This window comes from Anolis carolinensis, chromosome 2 (assembly GCF_035594765.1).
Source record: "Anolis carolinensis isolate JA03-04 chromosome 2, rAnoCar3.1.pri, whole genome shotgun sequence".
Taxonomy (NCBI): domain Eukaryota; kingdom Metazoa; phylum Chordata; class Lepidosauria; order Squamata; family Dactyloidae; genus Anolis; species Anolis carolinensis.
In genome coordinates this window covers 277,854,088-277,864,704 of record NC_085842.1, presented here as the reverse complement: position 1 = coordinate 277,864,704, position 10,617 = coordinate 277,854,088, and the positions used below count along the sequence as shown (strand labels likewise).

Here is a 10,617-nt window from a genome sequence, read left to right as displayed (position 1 = left end):
CTAAAACAGAAAGCTATGCATCAGCCAGTGCTGATGTGGTGTGTGTGGAGCCAAAGTACAAAGATGCAGTCAACACTACTGAATCTGATATGCAATAGAAGATGATTACTCAGTTCTCTCCTATGTTGAGAAATTTCCACTGTAATAATGGAACAATCCGAATCAGACATGACAGGCTTATTCGACACAGCAAGGAAAAAGTGGAGGTTCCCGAGCAATATCACTAGCACATTTGCTCTTCAAGGTACTTGTGAAGAGCAAATGTGTTTCTGTTCTATTGGTAGCAGAGTCAAAGAAAAATGCTTTGGTGCCAACTCTATGTGAAAACTCTGACACCATTGGGACCACTGCTTGGAAGAGAACAAGGACAATGCTGATTCAACATAGTGAAGAGGTTTCTCCTTAAGCCAGCCTGTCAACACTGACATTCAGTCCTTTTAAACCACTCTCCCATTTGTAGTACTCAAAATCAAATAATTAGAAGAAATATAAATAATAAACCAAGCTAAATCCAAAGCTTTAATCCCTGCCCAATTCTCAGAGTTCGCTGTTTTTACCTTGGAGAGTTTCCAGGATAGAAACCGCAAACGAGCGCAAATACAATAATGGCCATCAGCACATTCAAACAAATTGCCTGTCTTTTACAACAGATAGTCCAAGAAGCACTCACTCAAACAACAACATGCCCCATTTTTAAACAAAAATGATTTGTAGGTATTGGCTCTTGCATGAGAAAATTGAGAAATTGTATACTTTGCCATTATAGAGTTTGTGTGCTGGGATTGGTGATCACTTTACCTTTTAGCCACTTGAAATATATATCTCACACATCTATGGCATGTTTTTAAACTGAGCATATCGTTGATATTTGTCATATTAGAATTGCTCCAGACTGTTCCCTCAAGCTAAATATAGCTCTCTGCGTTGGATTTCTAAGTTTGCCATGAGACATCATTGTAGGAGGGGTAAAGATTTGTTTTCTATCATGAAAGGTTTGAACAGGTGCCCAGTAAATACTGCTAGCCTTCTTTCCAGAAACCTAATGGCAGAGTAGTTGAGGAAAAAAGAGAAAGCTATGCATTTTAATAAATATTGTCATAAGTGACAGCTGGTGTCTTGAGCAGAAAAGCCACCCTGCAGCTGCTGGTAGAAGAATATACAGCAAAGCCCAAGGCAAAGTCCTGCATGGATCAACTGTCATTCAGTGCAACCTTTCCCAAAAGAAGATCCCACTGGATCATGCACTGGGAAAAATGCAGGATAATACACAAACGAACTACTCAGTAGGATATTTGAAGAAGAAATACTGAGATAGGCAGCTGAAAGGGCAAATGCATTGGGATAGAGGGCAAGCTTTTTTGCAACTACTAGAGTGAGTGAGGAAAGGCGGGCAAGAAATAAAACTATTATTGTTGTTGTTACTATTATTGTTGTTGTTGTTGTTATTCTGAAAACAAATCTAGTAGCTGCAATTCACAACAATGCTCCCAGAGAAAGCACAACAATGCTCTCGGGAAAACACGCTTGCTTTAAATAAGCTTGCTTTAATTTTATTCTCATTTACAATATGAAACACAGTGACATGTATTTTTTTGTCTCAAGTAACCTAAAGGAGGCTCCAAAATAGTGGGGGGACTAATGTATTTGTCTGGGAGGTTATTGTTTTCCTTCTCTCTACACAAGTGACATTAAGTTAGGGCTAAGAAGCTTATATGTAATGAGGAGAGGTATGGCTGCTAGTGGCCCATGTTTTCTGGTATTATGAAGCTGTTGGAGGGGACCATTTAGTACTTCCTCACCTCTGTATGTGGCAGTCGCTGAAGCAGCAGGGAAAAGGGTGAAAATGTCAGAATGATTACATCACATTATGTGTTTCTAAAAACCAGGGACATGTGGAAAAAAGAATGAAGCAGGACCATCTCCAGCTAAGATGTAGCTTTGGTATTACAGCGCAGGGTGAAGAGAAACTGATATATGTCACTTTTCTATTTCTGTTCAACCAGCTGCCTTCAGGCAATCCCTATGTGGTTCCCAAACTTCACCTATTTTCTATAGCCAGGCTACTCAGCAGTTCCCTTACACCCAAGAAAGCTGTGCACGGGACAGACAAACTCCTCCCTCCCTCCATTACAATCCTAATCAAATCATACATCTGGCTGCTTTTTCTGAAGAAAATGCATAACCACCTCTAAGCATATGAACTAGAAGCACCTTTAACATAACACAGTTTATCCGTAAGTCCGTTCATATGTTAAAATTGGTCCCCTTATTTGAAAAATTAAGTCAGATAATGAACAGATTCATATTTACCACTACTGAGTTGATGTGTGTTAATTTTATACTAATATACCCCATATGGTATTTTACCACAATATGCATTGTTATAATGGGTTATTGACTTCTTTTACGTTTAAGGGACTAAGGTAGTATTCATTAATGACTCTGTGCTACAAGTTTATTGCATATGCCCAAGGTTCATTCACCCCAAGCGATTTGGTCAATAACCAATTTTTATACTTCTATCTCCTTCAAATTTCCCAACCAATAATCCCTGGTGCTTTTTTAATTATTTCAGTATCAGACTAACATTTCCCATGGAAATCAATATGGGTGCGATCTATTAGCCCAAAATCTGCAGCACTGCAATGCAAACATATTAAAAATATTGATTTCACAAGCTACTGATGTTTTGATTGACTTTAATGTTTGTAAGCAGCAATAACAGTATTTCAATGACTGAAACAAAGTTTTGATTAAAATTATAGATTTTTTTTTAAAAATTGACTATTTTGCTGTTTAAAGTATACCACATCCCTTATTTGTCTGCCACAAAAAGAGCATAGTAGTAAATATGTATCTGTACATATTTTAGTCTGCTATCTTACAAATCCACCTTGAATATTATCTATGCTTCCTTTCAAGATTTCCTAAAAACCAGCGCCAAAATTTACAAGAAATATTTTGTGTGGCCTTGTTTCTTTTGTTCTTTTACATTCTCTTTTCTAAGATCTTAACTACTGGACTTTATATTATGCTCAAGCTGTTACCAAAAAGGAATTGTTGATTGCCCCTCCCAACTAAATGCATGTATTTTCAAGAATGTTGTAATTTTGATTAGATGTATTTTCTTTGGAAAAACATAAAGCAAAAATGTCAGGCATGGGAACTTTTTTGTAGCTTTGGGCTGCTGGTTCCAATCTATGATTTATGAGTGGTTTTTAGCATCTACTGCTCTGCAAATTCTTTGTTTGAAATGAGTTTAATATACATATCACATAAAAAACTAAGAATTTTGCACTGAGTTGAATCTTTAAATTTATGAATAACAATAGTTATCAAGATTAAATATAATATAATGTGCAGTTTCCAAGTTTATGATTAATATATTGTGTTTGAATTAACTGTTGATAAATTGTACTAAGACTGTAGCCCTGGGTCAAATTACAGTAACAAGTTTTAGAGGCCAAGATACACAAATTATTGATGCTGAATAAATTGATATTTTATTACAAAAATTAGACAATATTTACAAATTCAGAACACTAAAAAGACTTAAACATTTCCTAATGATATACATTAATCAAATTTAAACATACTTTTATGTTTCATTCCCTGTAATCTTTGTAATACTAATTAAAAGAATAAGACTAATAAAGATGAATGCGCTTTTGAACTTTTAGTTTTACATATTGATTTAAAGATGGATTTTAAATGTGTTCAGACCTAGATGACTTCAATGCATTTCTAACAGAAGAAGTATTTTAGACAGAGCTGCTTCAGAACGTAAGTTGAAGGTGACTTGTTGCAATAGAAAGCTATGTAAAAATCTTCCACACTTAGACAATTAGCATCTCTGGAATAAGACTCATCCGGGCCTTTTTACCTGACACTTTCTTTATCCACAGGCAAAGAGTTTCTCATGTGAGAAATAATTTAAATGTAACATGCTACACCTGTATCCTGATAATGGTACAGTCTTGGAAGGGTTTTGGACTATTTCAGAATTACCATATAGTTGCCCCGTTAGTCCTTGTTAAGTGTAAATTCAAATTAACTTTCTTGAAAAATAAAAACAATTACTCTTGCTCAAACAAATTGACTCTTTAGGGGGAGAATTATATTTTTATCTATGTGAGGCTAATCAGAAGGACATAAACAATTTCCTCTTCATATCCACAAATTCTGCTTCAGCAGATTCAATCATCCATGGCTTTACAATGTTCCAAAACGCAAACCAGGATCTTGCCATTTTATATAAGGGACACCATTTTTCTACATGTACTTATTTATTGCCCATTAAAAAGGCACCTACTATTTATATATACCTCTGATTTTAGCAGATTTTCCAGGTACATTAGATACTTTTTATTCTAGCCATTTTCTTTCAGATTCCAAAATTTAATTATTTTTATGTTGACAATTTTGTGTTTTAGTATCTTATCCTAGGAATCAACTGGTTAAATCTTCTTATTAAATATTAGCAGTTGCTAGCATATTCTATTTGAAGATAGTTATGTTTCTGTTACTGCTTGCCCTTACCTTGGAATTCTTTTGGACCTGTAATTTGTACCTTTTTATTTTAGAACTTGAGACTGGTCTGTGACTGTGATGAAAAATGAAGTATATGTGTAAATGCTGGTTTTGTTAGAGCTGCATTATTATAGTCTTCATTGTCTCAAATAGCCATCTGTCGGGGGTGCTTTGAATGAGATTTTCCTACTTCTTGCAGGGGGTTGGACTGGATGGCCCGTGAGGTCTCTTCCAACTCTACAATTCTATGATTCTATGAAATGTGTTGTTGTTGTTGATGATGCTAATATTATTATAGTTTCTCCAGGATTGGAAAATAGTTGTTTTTGTACAATAATAATATAATCGAGAATGCCACAATAATTTGTCCAACATATTATTAGGTTTTAAAAAGTGAACATTCCTTTTGTTCTGCTTTTAGTTAATTAATTTTAGGTAATTAATGATATATTTTTGTATTTGTTTTTCTACTAAAAATAAGGAAAGATTATCTTTATACTGTTGAGTAATAGGATTTTTCTAACATTTTTTCATTTTATAATAAATTTAGTTTATAGAACCCTTTAACCAATTGTTGTTCCAATTCATAACATTTGAGAGTTTTATTTCACCTTATACAAGAGATAAACTTTGGGGTACAGAAATGCATCACTCTTGAGTTTCAATAACATAATCTGACAGATTGGCTCAACATTACATTAAACGTTTTGATGTAATAACCAATGCAGAACTAATCTTTAATTGACACAGAATTCCTAACCATAAAGAACTAATCAGTAACTTCTGGGGGAAATGTGAATGAGACAGAGGTGTAAGACAATTTTTCAGACAAACATCATCAAGGACAATTCACAGCAAGGGAAAACTATAAAGCCAATGTGGTAAAACTGAAAAATCAAACATCTAAGACTATGGTACAAAAGCTATTAATATATTAATATTGTTGATCTGAAGGCTTCTCCCCATTTTCCTATCAATAAAACAGAACACATTATGTTAAAAGCTCAATGGCCTCCCAAAGCCTTTCTTTCATACTATAGCTCTGTGTGCGGGGTCAACCACACTATCTTCAAGAGAGAGTTGCCATAAGGGAGAGACTTCTACTGAAGAGGACCTGTCCCTTATACCTGGCTGTCAAACGCCACCTGAAGGATTCCTCTTCAGACAGGAATAAGCCCCACCCTGCAAGCACAGAAGGGAAGAGATACAGAAGCCATCTAGTCAAACTAAATAGTCACTAAGGCCCTTCTTCAACTATGCAAAAGAAATGGGTCAGAACAGGACAAAGTTCAGCCAAAGGGAGCAGTGACCAAAAATAAATAAAAAATAAAGCCCAACTCAATCTTGCCCTTCAAATACAATGTTCAGCTACAATCAAGGAATCCTTGGAAGGAGTTTTAAGGAGGCCTCATCTGATAACAGCTCAGATGCTAAGTGTGGCGAGAAGTCTTCGGCTTTGTAACCAGTGACATTTCTGACCTTCTGGTAACTGACTTAGCTTAACTAGACCATTGCTTATGTATCCCTGGCTCCAGCTAGCTGATCTCTGCAACAAGAGAAACGGCTTTTAAGACAGGGCAAGACACTGCAGTCTGACCTTAAAGCTGGGTCAATGAGCATTCTGTGCTGAGCTTAAAGCATGGGCCAGCTAAAATGGGAGCAATCTGGCCCCATACCATGTCTGTCTTTAAAAGACAAAATCAGCACTTTGAATTGAAACCTGGAAATCTATTTCTAATAAGTGAAACTGATAAAGAACTAGGGTGCTAGGTTTTGGGCACAACTTCCTACACTCACCTTGGCACTACCTTTCTGCTGTGGTTGGATTGCAAGCTACTGTGAAGCCATGCTGATGGCAACACTGCTGCTTATACATTCCCCAGACAGGCTTTTGCTGAGGAGCCAGGCTGAATGTGCTAAACAGCTACTGGGCAATAGCAGGAGTGAGGGATGACACTGATGGAGGATGTCTCAGTAACAGCAGTGGCACCATAGCTAACATTTGTTAGTATTGCACAAAAGGAGGCACAATAAACCCATTTTGAAAGTATTTTACACTGAAGATGAGGCAATCCAAAATGAAAAAAGGGAGAGCCAGAAGATGAAACTCCCAGGTCAGAAACAACTCTATGAGCTACTGGGGAAGAGCAGGGGTAACTGTGAACTCAATCCGAAAGCCTGTTCAACTGCTGATGTGCTCAGAGGTGAAAGGAGTCTGAAGTTGCACAACTCATATTGTAAGAACAGGGTAGGATAGACATAGACACAGTAAATCAAGGATTGGAACATATAGACATAGCAATACTTGGGCTAAGCATACTAAAGCGGAAAGCAATGGGATGTTTTGAATGAGATCATTACATTGTATTTTACTCAGGAGATGAAAATCTGAGAAGAAATGGGTTGGCATTAATAGTGAAGAGAGATCTAGCAAAAGCAATCAAAGGAAATAATGCAAGGTCTGACTGATTAATATCAATAATGCCTGAGAGAAAACCATGAGTTTGCAAGATTTTAGCAGGGCTGTTAATGACAGGGTGACTTGGAGGTCTGTCATCCATAGGGTTGCCATAAGTATAAATTGATTTGATGTCATTTAATAATCAATAGCTTTGTAACTTTTAACTGCCTACTGTACAATTGAAATTTTTTAGTTATCTTGGAAAGGAATTCTACACAGAATGTACTACAGAAATTTAATCTGATTAGAATTCAGAGGTTGACAGTGGTAGCCATCTAGATGTTGAAGAATTACAAGAGCTTTCAAACATCTGGAGAAGTACAGCTTTCTCTAAGTAGGGCTGAAGCTAGCACACATGCCTGAGCACAGGAAAATATCAGAATTGCTATTTCAGAGAGAAAACTGGTTCTATCCCCCTACCCATTGCACCTCATTCTCATGTAGTACCGGTATCATGACTAGACAATATGTTAGCTCTATTGATCTCTGATTTTGAAAAATTAAGAAGTCCATGTCTGCAAGGATACAAGCAATTTTATCCCAAAATGTGATTCAATCCAGTCACATCAGGGCCAGGTTACTGACCCAATAATTTCATTGCCTTGAGCTCTGGAAGGAGCCAAGACAGTTCTATGATTTGACTGAGGACATTTGGGAGGAATCATTTCAGCAAACTGAGTCATCCCCTTATTGTAAGCACAAAACTGGTGTCTCAGTAGGTCTGTTGGCTAAAGCTGCAGGAAAATCTACTGTATTGGTCAGAATACCTAGTTCTGGGTTTATGAGTCTCTGAAGGCAGACCATCAGAGATAACTCCTCAGTCTTCCAGAGGTTTCAGGTAGCTTGAAGGTCAAACTTGATCAGTTAAGGCTCAGGTTTATAATAAGATATAGCTGCAAGGACCTTCAGCTTAGTACACTGTAACAGGCTTCATAAATGTAAATTCTTTCGAAAGGCATTAGTCTATTTTTCTCTTCAAATAAAATAAAATAAAGACACTTCCAAAGATATATAACAGAGCTCTGTTTTAGGATTCTCAAACTCTTTTAATCTGAAGAATACAGACTTCTGAGAATCTCACAACTGGATCAGAAAGAAGTATGGCACTTTTAATAATAAATAGGATTGAGATAGCATTTTATAACATTCCTTGTAGTGCATTAGGAATAAATAAGCATTAATGTGCATTTGCAATTTTTAGACTTCCCAGTAGGGGGAAAAATAAACTAACAATACTGAATAACTTAGAATGATTTATAATTTTCCCAGTCATGACTGCATTGCATTGCATTGCAAATATTGAATATGAGATAATTAAAAGTAACTAAGGGTAGTTCAGAAAGAGAAGCTTTCTCATACAAAAGCAGATGGCTCTGACATTTGCAGCTACAAGTCAATTGAGAGTGTTAAGTTCTATCAAGAATTACTACTTTCAAGCATGGCTGGTGATTTTGGACAGCAGCACTTAAGAAACCTTCAATCAGGCAATTCTATCACCACATATTTTCTAAAGCATCCCCACTGTCAAAATTTGTAGGAGTTTACAAAGTCTAACCTTCTGAAAGGTTATAAACATTAGGGATTGGGTTTGTTCACTTTTGTTTAACTTTTTATTTTTTTTACTTCAAATAGTAAGATATCATTGTTCTAATGTGCTATTTAGACCAACAATCTGTATTTTGTATTTGCTCACAGTTATTTGCTGACCAACAATTATCTGAAACAATGAATTCTGCTGAATAGATCATATGGGAATAAACCTTGAACTGTAAGTATATGGTAATGGAATAAACACCCAGAACCTAAACTTAAGAGTCAACTTAGACATGATTCAATGACACATAAGGCTGAATGGGCATTTTATACTTATTCCAAATCTCTGCTCTTGAGGATGACAGATGGGTGGCATATCTTCTATTAGACAGGAGGCAGAATCAGCTCTGATTGTCTTTAGGAAAGGTCTCAAAGCTTCCCCAGATCAGAATATAAAAAATCCCCACTCCTATTAGTTAATCATAGAACAATGCTAGGAAGAAGAAAAAAACCCAATCAAATGCATGTCAGCCGCGCTGCATACCAATAAATATATCTAAACCAATTTCCAGGTATAGGATCAAATGACTACATTTCAGGAGAACTGCCTCCTCGTGCTGCATCCTCATCATCCTCATCATCATCACCATCACCATTGTTCATCACCAATCTCACAGAAATGGAAGAACAACTCTCTTGTCTTCCTCAAGAACAGGAGATTATAGTAAATATAAAATGTTAATCTCCTTATAAAAATGTAAGCATATTTAATACAGTATGTACTAAACCACTATTGTGGTATTTATCTTAATTTGTAAAAAAATCATTCATTTTCAGTGGGTTTTTTCCAGAATTTAAAAAAGGTTTTAAAAGGATTAAAAAACTAATCACTACAAAACTGTGCCCCTCAAAAGTAAGTATTGCATATCTTCAAGGTGTGCAGCTACCTAGTCCGCCTAATGATAGCTACAGCTGCTATGTTTAGAAAATGCCAAATGGAACTTGTGAAATATAGGTGTTTCTTCTTGTTTCTTGAATTCAGCAACTTCAACTCAGCATGGCCACAAATCTGTGCTATTGTTTCTTAGCAAGTGCCAGTGCATATCTAAGAGAAGCCATTTCCCTTGACACATATTCACACTTATCCATTAAGATGCTAAGTAAAGGCATCGGCTGTATGCGGCCAAGGGTATGCACAGCATATACTATCTTCTCATCAATAAATTGAGGATGGTTGTTTGCTTTGGTAAAAAAAAGTAGGCAGTGGGAGTTCTAGGAAGATGGGGATAAGCCTTCACTGGACAGCCTAGTGCTCAGCCATTTGTATTTATAGAATCATAGAATAGTAGAATTGGAAAATACCTCATAGGCCAGCCAATCCAACCCCCTGCCAAGAAGCAGGAAATCGCATTCAAAGCACCCCCAGCAGATGGCCATCCAGCCTCTGCTTAAAAGCCTCCAAAGAAGGAGCTTCCACCACAGTCCGGGGGAGAGAGTTCCACTGCCGAACAGCCCTCACAGTGATGTTCAGGTGGAATCGCCTTTCCTGTAGTTTGAAGCCATTGTTCCGCATCCTAGTCTGCAAGGCAGCAGAAAACAAGCTTGCTGACCTCCTCCCTATGACTTCCCTTCACGTATTTGTACATGGCTATCATGTCTCCTCTCAGCCTTCTCTTCTGCAGGCTAAACATGCCTAGTTCTTTAAGCCGCTCTTCATAGGGCTTGTTCTCCAGACCCTTGATCGTTTTATCTGCCCTCCTCTGGACGCTTTCCAGCTTGTCAAGATCTCCCTTCAATTGCGGTGCCCAGAATTGGACACAGTATTCCAGGTGTGGCTTGTTGATCTGAAGCCATATAACGGTTTTTACATTGAAAAAGTTTGTTTCTTAGTTTTCTTGAATTCTTATTTTACTGTGGATATTTCTTTTTTCTGTTGTTTCCACCAAAATAGCTTCTAGTAGATCACAGTCCAAGAACTGGGTATGCACTAGCCTGGACAGTGAACTTGATTATACGCCAAGGATGCATTAAGTTCCGAAGTCAGGTAACTATATTTCAACTTCATTATAGCCATAATTCTCAATATTAGCTAA

General features: G+C 36.8%; 1 protein-coding gene across 12 annotated transcripts in view; it reads right to left on the bottom strand.

Annotated features, from left to right (window-relative positions):
* arb2a (ARB2 cotranscriptional regulator A) overlaps positions 1 to 10,617 on the bottom strand; it is a 284,933-nt gene that overhangs the window by 61,143 nt on the left and 213,173 nt on the right. The window lies entirely within an intron of this gene.